Here is an 18,889-nt window from a genome sequence, read left to right on the forward strand (position 1 = left end):
CCTGAATATCGGGGAACTGTATCCAAGATGCTTATCTCTTACTGAGTCAGTGTGTGTGTGTGTGTGTGTGTGTGTGTGCACGCGCGCCTGGGTCAATGACTGTATAGAATCAACCTGTTTTCAGCATCAGGAAATCTACCAACAGTGGTACCATTTGTAGAGATGAAAGTGGAAAAAGAAAGATACAACTAAAAACTTGGTTTTAGGGGCGCCTGGGTGGCTCAGTTGGTTAAGCGACTGCCTTCGGCTCAGGTCATGATCCTGGAGTCCCTGGATCGAGTCCCGCATCGGGCTCCCTGCTCGGCAGGGAGCCTGCTTCTCCCTCTGACCCTCCCCCCTCTCATGTGCTCTCTCTCTCTCTCATTCTGTCTCAAATAAATAAATAAAATCTTAAAAAATAAATAAATAAATAAAATAAAAACTTGGTTTTACTGTGGAAAAGCAATAGATGAGAACTGATGGTTATTCCTGCTCATTACCACGATCATTTTTTCTAGCAAACATGAACTAAGCGTGCACAGTTTGCAGGTGCTTGCGTGTTGCTGTGGATAAAGAAAAGTCTAGGCTTCACGAAGCCTACAGCCCAGTAGGACTAGATGCACAGTAATGATTACGTATCATAGTACGTGTCATTAATTTAAAGTTGTGATTATAACAAGCTCTGATTGAATGTGCTCCATCTTCTTTTGTCCCTGTGGCATGATTATTCTAATCACTGCTGAAAGAATTCAAGACAATACTACTGAGAATTGATGGGACAAAATGAATATAGCATCTCTGACCTGCCAGAGATGGTTCGTGCCGTGGAAGCTTCACCCAGGGGCCCTGGACAGGAGGCGGGAGGCCTGTCCCCTGTCCCCGAGGGTGGATGTCAAACAGACACTTGTCCCTGATGTGGTCTGAACCTCCCCAGGGCTACAGATATCCTCGTTCTTGGGTTGTGCTGGGAACGAAATCTCCTTTCTCCACTCTGCATCCTTGGCTCAGTTTTTGGAGGGTATTCAGAGGTTTTGGCTCAGTTGGTTAAGCGACTGTCTTTGGCTCGGGTCATGGCCCTGGAGTCCTGGGATCGAGTCCCGCATTGGGCTCCTGGCTCAGCGGGGAGCCTGCTTCTCCCTCTGACCCTCTCCCCTCTCATGCTGTTTCTCTCTTTCTCTCTCAAATAAATAAATAAAATCTTTAAAAAAAAATAAAATATTCATTCAAACCCAAACAGGAAAAGCCTGCCAGGCTTTCGGCAGCCTCTGGGAGTTTGGTTTTCTTGGTGCCTGGAGGAAACCTCCCACCGCTGAGGCTAAATGATACATCTGGCACAGGAGGCCCAAATCCAGAGTCTGAGGAAATTACATGACAGGAAATGGAGTTTGCTGCACAACAGATCTGAAGTTATTAGTTCTCGGTGAGAGTTTAGCTCCCTTGGGGGTTATTTTTTTTTTAATGTGATTCTGAACTACTCTTTTAAGAGAATATGGTTTCCTAAGATTAAGGAAACTTTTAATATGAGGAAAAATATTTTTTATCATTTACGCCCTGTCAACTTTAAAGAGTTTTGAGGTAGCCTAAAATATGAAAGCGTGTACTAAGTAGGGCAGGGAAAGTAGAGATAAGAGGCGCTCAGAAGCCAGGGGCGAAGGGTGAGGTGGATAAATTTAGTGCTCATTCTGGAAGTTACTAATTCAGGACATAAAGGTGCTGTGACAGATTGTATAGTTCATGGTGCCTGATTAGAGAGAACCTTCTAGAGAGACGGATATTTTCCAGGAACTGAATTTTATGAGCGATTTCTTGGGTGACTCTTCTTATGAGGGGTATTAGCTAGTACCTCGAACGCTGTCTTCGTGGCAGTGTTGTGAGCGATACAGGAAACGTGAGCGAGCGTCAGTGTTCCCTTGCAGGATGACCAGTCTTGTATCTTCCCTGAGCTTCTGTTCACTCGCTCCCTGCCAGCCTCACAAGGCAACAAAGGGGAAGAGAAACACTTAGCCTCTCTTCGCTGTACGGGAGAGAGGAAAGGGCTGCAGGAGTTGCTGGCCATAGTAGTGGGAGATGAGAACAAGGAGAGAAAAGTGATTTTGCAACACAAGTAACCACAGAGGGTGTGATGAACACAGCCCCCGGCAAGTCCTGAAAGGATTTTCTTCTCATCTTCTGTCCAGAACATGTATATCCACTATCCCAACAGGCATTGTGGTTCGGGAGCTCGTTTTCAGGCTGAAATAACACTTGATTTTTACCTTCACTTCTGCCCACTGGAGAAATAGATTGGACCTTTAGATACTGAAAGTTAGGGCACCTGGGTGGCTCAGTCGGTGAAGCATCTGCCTTCGGCTCAGGTCATGATCCTGGGGTGCTGGGATCGAGTCCCGCATCGGGCTCCCTGCTCAGAGGGGAGTCTGCTTCTCATTCTGACCCTCCCCCCTCTTGTGCTCTCTCTCATTTTCTCTCTCTCTTAAATAAATAAATAAAATCTTAAAAAAAAAAAAAGATACTGAGGGGCGCCTGGGTGGCTCAGTCGTTAAGCGTCTGCCTTCAGCTCAGGTCTTGGTCCCAGGGTCCTGGGATCGAGCGCCGCATCGGGCTCCCTGCTCGGCGGGAAGCCTGCTTCTCCCTCTCCCACTCCCCCTGCTTGTGTTCCCTCTCTCGCTGTCTCTCTCTCTGTCAAATAAATAAATAATAAATAAATAAATAAATAATCTTAAAAAAATATAGATACTGAAAGTTAAGAAAAAATTACCCCTTTGCAGCTTAGAGTTTAGGAAGAAAACATCACAGCACCTTACCTCTTGAGCCTCGAGCGGCTGCATCAGACCCAGTGGTTATAAAGGACCTCGGCCAGCGCCCTGTTCCCCTTGCAGGAGAGGCTTGGAAACCACGTGCTCCGAGGCGCTGGCTCCGGGGGAGAGGGGCCGCAAACCTCAGCACCTGCAGTTAAAGGCATCATTAGGGAGAGCTGCTCTGTCCTCCCTGGCAACCTGGAATGGCTCCACTGAGCAGCACAGGGACCGCTTGGAACTCTGAAGATGGGTTCTGCAGGATTTCCGCTGTGCCTCAATCTTGCATTCCTAGGACTCGTTGATTCAATCAACACATGTGTTTTGAGGATCTCTGCATGGCCAGGCATTGTGCACGGGGCTCACACCACAAAGAACAAGAGCAGGTACGCTCCTGTTCACCAGCACCCACACTGAAGAGCCGAGAAGCACTAGGAAGGGCGAGAACAGGGTTGACAGGTTCTACAACAGAGGCCCGGGGCAGGGAGGAGGCTGGGGGGATGGGCGGCAGAGCTGGGCAGACTTTCCCAGGGGTGAGGCGCTGGAGCAGGTGGGTAAGTGAGAGGGAAGGACGCTCCTTGTAGAGTGCACGCCAAGCCCCTGGGAGGTGGGAGAGGAGAAATGCCCCACAAAAGCTCTTAGGCTGCACCCCAAGAGAAGAGGAAGCCATTGCAGTGCGGTAGGCTGGGGGGGAGGGGGGAGGCATGAGCAGGTTTGCATTTTGAAAAGATCACTTTGGCTGCAGTTTGGAGAAGCAATTAGAGCTGGGCCCCAGTCAGGTTGCTTTATCCCTTTAAATAACGTGGATTTTACTTTGTCTTCAAGCTTAGGTGATTAATTTGGATAATGCTATGGTTTCTGCCAGTTATGATCAGAGTGACCCCCACATTCCAATTTGCTGCAACAGTCCCAGTTCATATCTGTGGCCCTAGTGGGATTATTAATAGTACTCCCCTTCACTCTCAAAAGTGGCTGGGTTGGGCAATGAATTCTATGATCAGCCTTGTTAGGATGTTTTAAAATGCTGTTACAGAACACCAAACAGCCTGGCTTGCCAGGAAGGGGATGTCCCGTTCTCCTCCCTGGAGAGGCCAGAGTTAGGGCAGCTTCAAGGCCAGCCGGTTACCTGGCTCCACGGTGTCTTCATGATTCTGGGTTCTCCTTGTGTCTCTACTCTGCCCCACAAAGAGTCAGCATCCTCCTCAGTCTGGTGTCTGTCCTGGGACAACAAGGTCTCAGTGTCCCCAGAGCTTGCATCCACACAATACACTGTCCAGAGGGAGAGACGGTCTCTTCCAGCAAATCTCTGCTTGTGCCTCCTTAACCCAACCTGGGTCATGGACCACTGCTAAACCAATGCTGTGACTGTCTGAATGCCATTTTCTGGGTCTGACCCCGCCACTGTGAGGCGTGAGATAGCGTTACCCCATTCTCTGTCTTAGACTAATCAGGGCCCTCCTGATTTTGGGGGTCCACCTCTCCCTAAGCCTGCAGGAGGTGAAGGGAGGCTACTCAAATGAAAATCTGAATTCCCTTAAGAAAGCAAAAAGGGAGGAGAGATTCTAGATGCAACCAGCAAAGGCATATGACACAGGCCATTAGGATTCTTCTGTTGGTGAGGAGTTTGGGGGAGCTTGTTTGGAGGTTCTAGCATATACCCTGGACAGAAGAACGTTCCTCCTCTTTCAGGGAAGGTTGTTCTCTTCAACAGAGTGCTCAGCTTCAGACACACAGACATGGAACAGTGAGGGAAGGAGGAACACCTGCCTAACCAGCCAGATTAGCCCAATCAGCCCTGGTGACCAATGACAGATGTCACAGCCAGATCACCCTCACGTGTGTGGTAACGATTAGGGAGGGGAGAGCTCTATCTTTAAAGGAGAACAAGATCCCTTATGACTTATACCTCATCAGCTAATCTTTGTGACCAGACTTACTCAAGAATATTCAAGAACATCCAAGAATCAGGAGACTTAAGTATTGACTCTTCAGATTCATTTTGGAAGCTCAAATTCACCTCTTTGTTTTTCTTTCTATGGTTTTGGGAGCACCAAGCCCCTGGTAGGATGTTACGTTTTTTCCTTAATAGTGACTCTGCTCTCACATTATCTTCACTGAGTTCTTTTCTAAGCTGAGTTAACCTCTGCTCAGGCCCAGGAGACACAGAGGTTGAGTCGGGAAAAGACTCACCTGAGTCTAGTTTGTCCCAGCATCTAAGTGTGTTTGCCTTTGTCTTTGACTCCTTGGCTTCATTCCAAAATAAAGCGTGAGCGCTTTAGGATTGACCATTATTTTGTATGTCCTGACTTTTGGCTCTCCTCCATTAGCGTAATAGCTAAGCTCCTAATTGTTATGAAAGACTTAGACATTTTTACCCTGAGCTTGGAAAGGAGGGGAGGCAATGTTTTTCTCTTGATTCTGGAGCCACTCTGGAGAATCTTGTTATATTATCATTTCAGCTGTGGTTACTTGAAATGAATGGCCAGAGGAGCGGTCAGTGGGAGAGTCACTGGTCTCTCGCCAAGAGGTGAGTCTGGTGGGTTAAGGGACACCTGGGAGGTAGGCATCCTTGAGCCCTTTGCCACTTCCCCAGAAGCAGGGGCCTGTGGGATGTATGCTGGGGGCAGGGCTTGGGGGTGGGTCCGAGTGGGCCAAGCCAGGGGGGCTGTAGGTGAGGAGGCTCCTACAGGACCTTGCAGAGAAAGTACCTGTCAGCAGCACCGACAGCCAAGGGAGAACCAGGATGACGCCAACAGGACAAAGACTCTGGACCCCCTCCCCTCCTCTGCACAGCACAGTGGAAGAAGGAACGAGATGGAGAGGGTGGAGAGAGCCAACACTGCCCCTGCCTCAGGCCAAACTTTTGAACTGAGGACCTCATCACTGCTGGGAGGAGGGGGGGATATGAAACAGAAGTGGATTAACATGGATTGGACAAGACTTGCGTTTTTTTAATAACCTTGTGTCACAAAAGAAATAAGGACTCAGAATAAGATCGCTAAAGGACTGGAAATGTATGAGCAGATATAGCCATTTCATATTTGTTTAGCATTCAATACTAAGTTAAGTTTGTTCAACAGAGCAGTTAGCTACATGTATCTAGTATGAGTTATGCTCAACTGATCTATCTTTTATTTTTTAATTCAGGTCTTCTAAACTCATGGATGTAGAGTTTCTTTATTTGGGCAAAGTCTTTTGTATCTTTCATGCCATCTCTTTCTAGAATGCACAGAGAACCTGGGATTGCAGTTCAAAGAGGCCCGTGACAAACTCCACAGAGGTGTCTCCGCAGCTCCGGCATCCGGCTCCATCCTTCAACAGACCTGCTCAGCCTCAGCTACTCGGCTGTGAACTGTTGTTTCAACTAAGCGTGTGGGGAGCACCTGCTGTGTGCGGGGCCTTGTGCCAGGGGCTGGAGATGCACAGCTGTTCATTACAAACCTGCGGCCTTCTGGATACGCCCCATCAGGGGACCATCGGGCAGTGAATAGAAGGATGATGCAAGGATGGAGTGACCACAGAGAACTGGCCAGGCGTGGGGGAGGTGTGGGGGAGGAGGCAAGAGCAGGATCAAGAGTCACCCTAGCTAACCCCTCATCAACCCCCACCGCTCTCCTCTTGCTGACGCCAGAAAGTGTGCGTTGGAGGATGGCCCCCTACTGAAGCCCCCCTGGGTGACCACGTACCAGACGCCCCAGCAACACAGCTGTTACTACTCTTCAGTCCATAAAATGCGGAGATGGGCCATGGGAGTGTTGAGCAGGATTCGCAAAGATACCGGACATTCAATTTGCTTTGTGTTGATATTTTTTCCTCCTTCCAAAAAGAGGCAACAATGGGAGTGTGGCATAAATCACTTATGGGCAAAAGGAGACAAATTTCTAAAATGGGCTGCAGCATGCAATCAATTTCACATTGAAAGCTGCTCCTTCTAAATGCTGAAAAGCTATAAATCAACAAGCCTAATGGATTTTGTCCTTTCTATTCAATATCTTCTAGGGCATTGAATTTAGAATGTAATGCATCAGGGGGTAAAAAAACCCTGCAGCAAACACACGAGCTTGAACATTTTCGAAGTAAGATCCTCCGAGCTAAAAGCTTTCCTTCTTCCTTGTTATGAGGCCTTGACCACTTGTCTGCCTGCTGATCGTCACGGCCTCAGAGCTCACCTCTGAGTGCAGAGGAGAGAGCATGGGGCGGCCTTGCCGTGACCCCAGCTCTCTTGCTCCAGCTGTGGGACCTCCGACAAACAACGGGAGCCTTTACAGGGTTCTCATTCATCCAGTGAACCTTGCAATTATAATGGAATATGTTACAAAGAACTTAAGGGAGCCCTTGCCTTGCAGTGGTTGCTTGAAACAAGGCGGCCATCATGACGGTTGTTTTACATGTGGATCCCCTGCTCCCTCACCCACTGCTTCCTCACACAGAGGACAGAGGCAGCCGCTGCTGCCTTATCCTTCTCTTCCTTTCCTTCCTTTCTATCCATGAGCGGGACAGAAACCACGAAAGAATGTCCCTGCTTCACTAAATAGCCAAACACACAACTCTAGGCGGTATTTCAGGTGGGGGGTGCTTTCAGTAAAGCTTCGGACAGGGAGGGGTTCCCAGCCTCCCAGTCTCCTCCTTCAGGAATGGCTGGGTGGGGTGGGGCTGTTTTCCAGGCTGAAATAACAGAGGCCCGCCCTTGCTGCTCAGACCCCAGGATTCTCCCTACAGAGCTTGGACGGGGCCAGCCAGGATTCCAGGCCCTGCCAATTTGGTCATGAGAGTTGTTCCAACGCACTGTTCCGGGGAACGCAGGCCTGGAAAACAAAGCTGTGTTGCAAGAGTTCTTCATTCCTTGGTCACACACCATCAAGTTACTCATAAATTTAATGTAATTTGAGTTTTTCTCATGGATGAGTCACATGGCAAGAATACAAGAGAGTTGACCAAATCGAGCCAGGACTCCTATTTTCCAGACTTTATCTTTTCTTTCTCCCCTTTTTATAGATCATTTAACCCATAATCTTTATAAACAGAGACTAATAGAAGCAGAGAGATAGGGTTAGCTCCTTTATGCCAATCGTTCTCGAGGGCTTAGAAAGAGGCTTAATTAAAAAAAAAAATACCCTTGGGGTGCCTGGGTGGCTCAGTCGGTTAAGCGTCTGCCTTCGGCTCAGGTCATGATCCCAGGTTCCTGGGATCAAGCCCCGTGTCAGGCTCCCTGCTCAGGAGGGAGTCTGCTTCTCCCTCTGCTCCTACGCCTGCTCTCCACACCTCGGCTTCTTCAGCCTGGGCACAGGTTTCTTTTTCTGGAAGCCTCTATCCAGCTAGTATATGAGCACGTATTTCCTTTATCTTGGAATATACAATGGAGGCCCCTTGAAGCATGGCAGGTTAGACTGGCCATGTCAAATTCACAGTATTGCCACCATTCCTGTGCTTTGCTCATGGCAGCCACTGTGAATGTCACACAGTACTCTTTCTGGTGCAGTCTGAACCCTTGTCAACCCAGTACTCTGGATGGCCACCAACAACCCATCAGTGTAGACATAAGGGATGAATTTTAGTCGCCATCCTGAAGGTCAGACTATTGTGTGAGCCTGGATATATAAAATGTGGTCAGCTACCTTAGGGTAGAGAATGACCTGTTCTCTCCTAAAACGTAAACCACCAGCTGCTTCTCACATAACGGTCGACCTAGAAAATTGTGTTAGAAGAGTTGGCACAATTGTTTTCTGAAGTTGTACGTTCCCAATGAGTTAGACCACTGTAACTCCAAAGATAATACAGGTCAATGAGGTATTACATTTCTGCGCAAAGCAAAGCTCATTCAGGCAGGAAGCAGACATCTGTTGTCATTTGGGATGATGATTGTTTAGAGTCCCCTCGAGGGACCTTTTCCAGATTGAGGATGATCTGATGGAGCCTCTGGCAGGCAGAATTTCTCTTCCAGGGCTGAGCTTTCACAGGGGAAGAGTGAATGGGTGGACGAGAGAATGAGGGACAGGGAAAGGTGGGCGGGTCGAGGGCCTGGCCCTTTCCCTGCCCCTCCCAGTCGAGCAGGTGTTCCTTGCACCACAGCAGCTGTGGGTGATGGTAATGGGCTCAGTCCCAAGAGCCTACCAGATCATTCCCCAACCCTGACATTGCATGGAGGGGTCCACAGGTGCAAATTACCTGGACCTGTACTTCTCCCAGGTACAGACACCCCTGTGCAAAGGGTCTCTTCTGGCTACCACAGCTCCTGCTCAGTACAGATGACTCTCTCCCGTGTTAAGGCGGTTTCCTTGATTGGGTAGCAGACACTGTCAGTCACCTGCCCAAAAGCCACACCTGCTCCCTTCCTGCTTCCTAACAGAATCCAAGTGTCAGAGAAGGATTCCAATGAGCCCAACCGATCATGGCAACCGCATGCTGCTTGTCGATGATTGGTTCATCAATCCAGGCTAAGCCACGCAGGGTACACTGTCTAGCGGGGCCATGTTCTGGGGTGAGCCATTTTTGAATAAACTTTTCCCACTATGCCTCATTCTTGCTTTGTTTTTCTTTCCCTTTCCATCCATGAGCAAGAAATGGCCACCAGAAAACCTGTTTCTGGTTGCCATGGGATGGTCAGCCCCTGTAGTAGCTGATAACCTAGTCTCAGGGTCTCAGAGGTTTGTTTAGAGTCTTTAAAATCTGTGGGAGCTCAGGGAACATCATGGAACCCAGCAGAGGTCAGGAAAGAATGTCTAAGAGAAACACTCTTTTCTACATGTCGTTTCTCCCCTAGTTACCTCATGCATAACTGCTTGCTCTCCAGTGGAGGAACCAGCAAAGGGAGATTAGGATGCTGGAAAGTTCCATCTTACTGAAGGAAACACACTAACTGTAAAGGGAAAAGTTTGCTCAACCCATGTGTTTGCCTTGCTGGCCTGTTCTATGTCCATGACCAGGCATTTCACGAAGGGGACCCTTTGTTGGAGAGGGCCCTGTTATCATGTGCTAGAAGATGCCAGTTCAGAGAAGCCCAGCATCCTGAGAGTGCTCAGCCCTTGTCCTCTTGTCCAGCCTGAAATCCTAGAGCATCCCCAGGGACTGGGCTTCAGTTCTCTTCCCATCTGACAGCCCATCTCCCTAAGAACTGTAAAATCGCAACAGCGAGATACTAATAGCTACTACTTATTAAGAGCTACACATTAGTTATGTGTTCGCATGGGCCTTCTCTACCCCTTAAGTGATACTGCAGAGGACATGGAATGGTGCCCACTTTACAGACAGGGAAAACTGAGGCCTGTAGACACAGAGTAGTTCACCTCAGGAGCACACACTTAGTAAGAGGTAGAGCTCAGAGCCCACCAGCGGCTGGTCGGTCTATAAGTAGCACCCTCTTTCACTGGGGGGCACCTCCTCCCATGGTGCCAGAGCCCACCCTTGCCTGCCAGCCCACCTCCCCCCTGCTCTTCACTGGAGTCTGACCAGGGGTGTGGGAAGGTGGAGAAGCCAGACTTGCTCAGTCAGCCAGCACCCCAGTTCTCAGACCCAGGAAGTGGGGGGCAGTGTCTTGAGCCACACACGTACCCCATAGCTGTGGGAACCGAGGGCCCCAGCACCATTTCATAGCTGAGGAAGCAGAATCCCAGAGATGGAAAAGGCCAGTTGTAAGTCACTCGGGACAGTGACTGGACAAGTTATTCAGCTCAGATGTTCTGCGCCCGCCCTGGTGATAGCATGGTCTCTTGGACACGTCTGGCCGGATCGGGTCCCAAGTTTAGACCAACTACCAGTAGATGCTGCCTCTACCCAACACCTGATGGTCCTGAGGGACAAATGCCACTCTGATTTAACTGAATGGGGACAACCAAAGGCTCACAAAATGGGCAGCTGTTGCATTTATCGCAACGCCTTGGTGACTCTAAGGAGAGGGACCCAGAGACGCTGTTCAGGTGTCCTGAAGCACACAGCCAAGTGTGAGAAGGTGTCCTTCTCGACCTTCACATCGGGGGCCCGTAGTGCAACTAATAATCTAGCATCTGGCTGATGTTTTCTAAGTTTTTATTCTGGGTCAGGTGCATGATGCAAGCTCGCTCATCTACACTCCGTCACAACAACCCTGTGAGAGTTGGAAGGGGCTGGCAGTGACATTTTGAAGATGGAAAAATTGACACTCGGAAAGACTGAGTGACTTACTTGAGGTCACCCAGCTTATAGGCACCTGAACCGGCTCTTGAATTCAGAGCTGCCAGAATCCAACACCCACATTCTTTATGTTTGTTCAGCCTCCCTGGCGCAGAAGTCTTTTCTCCTTGCAAACTCATGTTTTTTTCCTGGAAGCCAGAAACATCTGAATTATGATTAGAAAATCACCTTTCCATATTGATAAGCCTGGACTCCAGGTGCCCAGACTCCTCAGGTGAGCCTGATTCCACATGGAGGGGACACACAGAGTCTGGATACCCTAGGCGGTGGCTCTTGAGTGAATCCACAAAAAGTGTAGCGATTTTTGCCATGGACTTAATTGTGTTCCCCTAATTCATATGTTGAAGCCCTAACCCCCAATATGACTGTATTCGGAGATAAGGCCTTTAGAGAAATAATTAAGGCTAAATGAGGTTATAAAGGTAGGGCCCTAAGAAATACCTGGGAGCTCTTTCTCTCTCTCTCTGTTTCTGCCTCTCTCTCCCTCAATCTCTCTCTCTCTTTCAATCTCTCTCTCTGCCTTCACACTCCCAGAGAAGAGGCCAAGTGAGGACAGAGCCAGAAGGTGGCCGTCTACAAGCCAGGAAGAGAGGTCTCACCCGAAACCAGTCCCGACGGCACCTTGATCTTAGACTTGCAGTGTCCAGAACTGTGAGAAGAGAAGTGTCTGTTCAGGCTGACCCTGTGGCGGTTTGTCACAGCAGCCCAGGCAGACTAATAGAGAGGTTCCTGCACAGAGCCTCAAAGCCCACGTTCCAGCAAAATGCAGAGGTTAGAGCACAGCCTCTGAGGTCGGGGGGTCCCACATTCACCCAGGGACCTTGGGTTTTCTGTACTTCCACGAGCCTGTTTTGTAAGCCTGATAGGATGATTCACTGAAGCAACGCCTAGGAGTATCATGGTTGGTGGAGCATATACGGATACTGTTAATGTCCTTGTGAGGTTAGCCTGACTCTGAAGGACCTGGCAGATGGTGGTTTGTTTGTTTGTTTTTGTTTTTTTTTAATCAGTCAGGGCTACGTGGGCTCAGTTGCTCTGGGTCCTTCCAGCTGTGGTCCAGCGGTTCCCAAGCACACCCTTCCTGACTCCAGGGCCCCTTTAAGTCCACGGGAGCACATGGCTTATTTTCAGTATATCACGAAGTGTGTGGTACGTCACCTGCTGGCTCACAATGACGCCACAGGACTAACCAACACATCAGGTTCCTTTGCTTTTGGCTGGAATTAAACTCACCATGGAGACGCTGCTTATCTCTAGATGACCAGAAGCTGAGATCGACAGATACGCATGTGCTTGGTTTCTAAGAAAATGGGGGCATAAAATCATTATTATCTTACCATGGGCTCCACGGGATCCGTGGCGAGAAAAGAGGAATCCCAGCGGGTGAGAAGGTGAGGAGCCCGGGCTGAAACCTGCGCCGGGGCAGCGCGTTTCCCCAACCTCCGCCCGGCCCCGTGCGTCGGCCTGGACAGCCGGCTTGCTCTTCTGACGATTCCAGACGGCTTAAATATGTAACATTCCTCTGCTTCACTGCCCCGAGTCACCCACACCCGAGGCCCCTGAGGAGCGCGGGGAAGCCCTGCACACGCTCCTCACACCTGCCGCCGGACACGCGCACGCGCACGCCGCACGCGGGGAGGACTCGACGCCGCGCGCTCCCGGGCGCTACGTGCGCACTGGGCGGGGCCGGGCAGGGCCTCCGGGGCCGCGCGCCTGCGCCGCCGCTTCTGGGCCGGGCGGGACGGAGTCGTCCGGCGGGGCGTGTTGATTAACCCGATGTGGCACATTGAACGGCCTCGGGAAAGGCTCCGGCGTGGGTGTCGGCATCACTTCATGTCACGGATACCGCAGTAGCAGCTTCGGATGCAAACACAGCCCGGAAGGAAGAGACCGAGGACTGCGGCCGGCAGGGTCACGGAGCACGGGAAGTCCGCAGCCCTGGGCTTCCCGAGGCTTTGGCGTCTGATTCTGGCTGACCCCCAGGGATTGCCCGTCCCAGGGCTGCTCTGCTCCTGGAGAGAGCAAACAAGTGGCCCAGAATGTGCCTTTCCTGTGCAAACTAACCAATCCAGAGCCCAAGCCCCAACCACCTCCTCTATGGGGCTGTCACACTCTGGGCCACTATGCACCTGCCCTAATCCCAAGGGCCAGTCACTAACAAGAGCCCTGACTCACCAGAACCCACTGAAATTATTGAAACTTGCCAATGCCAAGTCTGCCTACCCTGCCTCACCCATTCCTTCCCTCAGAAACCACGGTGAGGGGTCTTGCCTGCATTTTCCTCCCCACCTGCGTGCTCCTGACGGACCCTGGTGCTTCCCTGTGTGGCCCTATGGGGTAGGCTCTGCCTCCTGATTCCGGGGAACTGAACATGTGAACAGAGGTGAGAGGGTGCTTGCAGACAAGCCTCCACCTAGGTCTCCAGGGGTTTGGAGTTTGCCCTGTGGATGCTGTGGGGAGCCAGTGGAGGGCTTAAGAAGGGAGGAACATGGTCAGATTTGTATTCTAGAAAAACCACTGAGGCTGTAGTCTGGAGACTAGATTAGAAAGAGTAAGATTAAGATTGGAAGGGGCCATTAGGAGTTTGCCATCCATGGTTTAGGCAAGAGGTGATGTCGTGGGTTGAACTGTGTCCCCCCAAAAGATCTGTTGAAGTCCTAACCTATGGTACCTGTGAATGTGACCGTATTTGGAAATAGGGTCTTTGCAGATATAATTGGGATGGGCCCTAATCCAACCTGACTGATGTCCTTATAAGAAAGGAAAACAGCATGTGAAGACACAGACACACGGGGAAGGCCACGAGGTGACGGAGGCAGGGACTGGGGTGATGTGCTTGTGGGCCGAGGAAGACCAAGCATTGCCACCACCCCCAGGAGCTGGGAGAGGCAAGCAGGCTTCTACCCAGCATCCCAGAGGGAGCGTGGCCCTGCTGACACATTGATTTCGGTCTTCTAGTCTCCAGAACTGAGAGAATACAGAAGTTTGGGGTTACTTAGCAGCCCTAAGAAAGGGATCCAAGGGATCCTGTTTGACTGGCAATGATGGGGGGCACAGAGAAGGGAGGGTACGTTGCTGTCATTTTTGAGGTTGAAAGAACTCAGTGGCTGACCAGACGTGAGGGTGAGGGAGGCACGCAGGGCGATGGATGGTTCCTGGTTTGGGCTCTGCAACTGCTCTGTAGGCTCCTGTTCTTTGTTTCGGCCAAAGAGTTGGTCTCTGCTAGCCCTCGTGGGACTGGCTAAGCCGTGGTGTTCTTGACCTTGTCTACACACTGGTATCACCCAGTGGTGGCTTATGCAGCGGAAAGTCAGGGGACGGTCACTGCTTTGTCCACCCCAGAGCCAGCCCGCCGATGTCCGTGTGGTGAGCCACCCCTCTCTACTCTCGGTCCCTGTTGCTCAAAGGGGGCCGCCTCTTGGCCCACGGCAGGGGTGGGCACCTAGGTCCAGCGCAGCAGGCCACCAGAGTCCTCCCACTCCTGGGACTGATTCAGCACTGAGCATGGCCTGTGTAGGCCTCGTGAGGTTGCATCCCAGGACTTGGCAGATGTGAAGGAGGGAGCCCTCCCACTCTCCTTCCCTGGGGTTGCTGACCTGGGAGGACATAAGCCGGGGGACATCAGTGACTGTTTTGTCACTCCGAGGGCTGTTTCTATCTGAGTGGGAAACCAACATGGGGGAAAGCAGAGCTGAGAGACAGACAGAGGGAGAGAGAGGTTGAGAGATCGCATCCTTATGACATAAACCAAGCCCTTGGATCAAGCCAGTCTGATGCTGGGTAATCTCCGTGATGCAATAAATCCTCTTGTTTGACTCTGACTTGGGTGTCCGCCAGTGACTAATGTACTTCCCTTGCTGGCTAATCGTGCCGATGAGCCGGACAGAGGAATTGTGAATTCCACGGGAGGTGGGGCTCAGTATCCCCGTTTGGTTCCTTTTCCATCCCTGGAGTTGTCTTCTGCAGAGCCTTGCGGGGTGGAGCATTGGGGGGGGGGGGGTTAACCAGAGAAACTTGCTCAAACCATGGTTCACCTTTGGAAGGCCTAGTTTCTCCATGACAATTTCTCTGCTACTCTATGTGGCCACCTTATCTTCTTTAAAGCTATGGACTCTGAGTTGGAAACATTCACACACAGTGAATGTCCTTAACACTCGCTGGGGGGTGGTGAGTGAACCCCTGGGCCTGACCACTCTGGGTGGTCTTTTCACTCTACAGCAGCCTGAGAGACGGGGTCTTCCACGGGGATGTGATGGGGAAAGCACAGCACCCTGCTAAGGCCTGCACTCACCAGGGAATAGGGAGATCCAGTCCTTTGTAGGAAGGAATATATTGGGGTAACTACAAAGGTTCACCACAACCTGTCCTCAGTGGGCACACGTTGCCAAGGGGGCAGGAAGGCTCTTATTCCTTCCCAGTCTTCAGAAGTAATCACACAAAAAGGGGGAGAAGCCTCGGGCCCTCATTACTTCTGTTTGCAGCGGAATGGTCTTATTTTTTTTCAAACACATTTCCTCTTAAGATCCCTTGAAGTCCTTCCAAATTAGGCAGTTGGATGTGTACAAGCCTAAATAGCCTCTTACTCTGCAAAGGAAACCAACTACTGATAGTAAGCCTAAAATAGACCCAACCCAGGAAATCCTGAACTGATTTTCCTGACTGCAAGCTTACACTGCAACATTCCCAGCTCCCCAGAAATGTGGATGGACATAAGCATTACATCCCAACATCCCCGTCTTCAGGCAGGAAGTAGGCACTATTCAGGGGGGGCTAATCCAGGGGAAAGAGAGCCTGCAGACCCAGGACCGAGGCCATGTGATGGGACATTGTGCTAGCTGTGACTTTTCAAGGGAGACCCATTTGGGAAATGTCCTCTGTTGACTTCATGATTCACCCACTGTGTGTGTGTGCATTTGCTTTGATCATTATTATCATATTACTTTTTTGAAGTCGTGACCAGTGTTGTTTTTTAATTAATAGATTTTATTTTTTTTAGAGCAGTTTTGGTTCATACCAAAATTGAGCAGAAAGTGCAGAGATTTCCCGTATCCCCCGCCAGCCCCTGCATCCATGCCCCCTCCCCCCACCATTAACATCCCTCACCAAGTGGTACATTAGTTACGATGGATGGACCTACAAATCCAGAGCTTACGTTAGTAGAGTTCACTCTTGGTGGTGGTGTACATTCTATGGATTTGGACAAATGTACAATGACATATGTCCATCATTATAATATCATACTGAGTAGTTTCTCTGCCCTAAAAATCCTTTGTGCTCTGCTTACTCATTCCTCCTCCCTTACCCCCCCCCCCCCCAATACTGATCTTTTCACTGTTGCCACCGTTTTCCTTTTCCAGGATGCCATATAGGTAGAATCATATGGGATGCCGCCTTTTCAGATGGGCTTCTGTTACTTAGTAGTATGCAATTAAGATTGCTCCATCTCTTTTTATGGCTTCATAGCTCATTTCTTTTTAGCGTTAAATCATATTCTGATGACTGGATGCATCCCAGTTTAGATATCCAGCCATCTACTGCAGGACATTTTGGCTGCTTCCAAGTTTTGGCAGTTATGAATAAAGCTGTTACACATATCCATGTGCAGGTTTTTGTGTGGACATAAATTTTCAATTTATTTTGGGTAAATACCAAGAAGCGTGATTGTGGGATCTTATGGTGAGAATATGTTCAGATTTTTTTTGTTTGTTTGTTTTTGGTGTTTAGAGGTGGGGGAGGAGCAGAGGGAGAGGGAGAATCTTAAGCAGGCTGAAGGCCCAGCGCGGAGCCTGACGCAGGCCTCGATCTCATGACCCCGAGATCATGATCTGAGCCGAAATCAAGAGTTGGACGCTTAACCGACTGAGCCACCCAGGTGCCCCAAGAGTATGTTCAGTTTCATAAGAAACTGTCAAATTGTCCTCCTGGGTGGCTGCACCATTTTGCTTTCCCACCTGCGATGAATGAGAGTTCCTCTTGCTCCACATCTTCACCAGCTTCTGCTGTTGTCAGTGTTTGGATCTGGGCCATTCTAACAGGTATGTGGTGGCCAGCGCTGCTTTATAATGACATTTTGGGCAGTATTTCAAGTTCTGACTTTGGATGCTGTAGTTCCAACATCTTGAGTAAATGGAAAGTGTAAGAGAACCAAGTCATACATTTATCATTCATTCACTAGTCAAATATTTTTTTGAAAGCGACAATGGGCCAGACACTGGGGATTCTTAGATGAAAGATGCTCTACTTGCCCTCAAGGATCTCACAGTGGAGTGGGAGAGAATGACCAGATTGGAGGGACGATTAGCACACAGGGGTACATAGCAGGAGGGTGCAGTGCTCCTTCGGAAGGAAGCCTTAAAAGGGGGCTCTAATTCAGAGAGAAAGGCCTGGTGGGAAGATGGCCTGTGGGCATCCGATAGGAGCTTGGAGGTTAGAGGTTACTATTTTAGGGCCACTGGAGTTTTGGGTTTGAGGATAAGGAAGCAGGGATTCAAACAGGGTAGGGACATGACTGGGTTTGCTTCTGGGGAGGACCACTAGATCATGTGCCCGCAGGGGAAGGGCAAACAGGTAGGAGTGACGAGGAGGGAGGGGACCGTGGGGTGTAAAGTGTGCAGTCTACAGGTCCCCAGAGCCAGCCCTTTCCTATCCATCCTCTGTTCTAGTGGTAGATTACCCAGAATCTAGTTTTAGGGACAGTTTTGACCTCTTCTCTTTAATCCTCAGAGCTGGAACCACTTCTGCTGACAAAGGAATTCTAGGAGGCTGGTTTCAGGTTATTGATTCTCCTCTCCTTTGCTCCTCCTTCAGTGGAGGCTCAATGAGTCATGAAATGGCCATGAACAGAGGGACACAAGTCAGGAGGGGGAGGGGCTGTTGGGGACTCACATGGGCCATCACTGCCTTTGAGGCCCTGACAGGTGGCCATGAAATTAACAGCCCTCCGCCCCCCTGCCCCCCCTGCACCGCCCGCAACTGCAGAGTCCACTCAGCATCCCCGTGAGAGTCTGTGCATGTTGGGAGGTGATGGTGCTGAAGGAGCTTCATCCTGCTTTAGAAAATGGGAGACGACCATTTCTTTTTACTCCCTCACTGCCTTCTGTTTTTTCTTTCTTTTTTTTTTAATTTATTTTTTAAGGGACTCAAACCAGAAGCATTTGCACACCATTAAGCCTGAGAAATAATGACAACTGTACCAAACAAGAAAAATAGATCTTTCCCACAGACACCGGATATTGCTATTTCTCAAACTCGCCTGAAGTCAGTAGGGAAATTATGCATTGATGGGCCTTCCGAAGCTGGAGCCAAGCGCAGCAGGACAAATTCGGCAAGTGTGGCTTCTGAAGGACAGGCACTGGGGAGGGGGCACCTGCTTGCCGCTATGTTGAGTCTCCTCTAAATTAAGGTCTTTCATCCACTCAAAAAACACTGAGCACCTACTATGGGCCAGGCACTGGGAATACAGTAGCGAGCAAGACAGGGTCCCCGTTTATTACGAGATTTATGTTCTATTTGGGGAAACAATATAAACAGCTTCAATATTGTATATAATGTCAAGAAGCAAAAACTGCAATGAAAAACTTTAAAAGCAAGGAAAGGGGCTGGAGATTGATGGAGGGGATGGGCGTTTTAAAGACAGCGATTTGAGCTGAGTGAGTCATGTGGTGCCCAAAGGACGTTCCCAGGCAGCGAGCTGAGGGGCCTGTTTGTGCGTGAGGACAAATCTTTGTGTGTGTGTGTGTGTGTGTGTAGGATGGCGAGGCCCACATGGACCTGAGGAAGAGAGGCTGGTGTGTGACTGAGGAGGAGAAGCCTCTCTGTGTGTATGGGAGGCCATAGGTAGCTAGAATAAGGCCAGAAGGTGGGAAAAGATTTCATCCCTGTGTTGGCCCCTCATAACGCTAAGGTAGGAACTCCACCTGGCCAGGGACCAAGCCCCTCTTTGTGACGGGTAC

The 18,889-nt window shown here is 50.0% G+C and overlaps 1 long non-coding RNA gene across 1 annotated transcript in view; it reads right to left on the reverse strand.

The window, feature by feature from the left end:
- The window catches only part of LOC116634755, a 31,942-nt gene extending 19,407 nt beyond the window's left edge, over nt 1-12,535 (reverse strand). The window contains exons 1-2 of the long non-coding RNA XR_004300026.1: nt 12,275-12,535; nt 2,781-2,922 (exon numbers count right to left, since the gene is read on the reverse strand). This is a non-coding gene — a long non-coding RNA (uncharacterized LOC116634755). The remainder of the gene's footprint in view (nt 1-2,780; nt 2,923-12,274) is intronic.
- Nucleotides 12,536-18,889: the final 6,354 nt, after the last annotated feature.

Source organism: Phoca vitulina, unplaced genomic scaffold, assembly GCF_004348235.1.
Source record: "Phoca vitulina isolate PV1807 unplaced genomic scaffold, GSC_HSeal_1.0 scaffold9, whole genome shotgun sequence".
NCBI classification, from domain to species: Eukaryota; Metazoa; Chordata; class Mammalia; order Carnivora; family Phocidae; genus Phoca; species Phoca vitulina.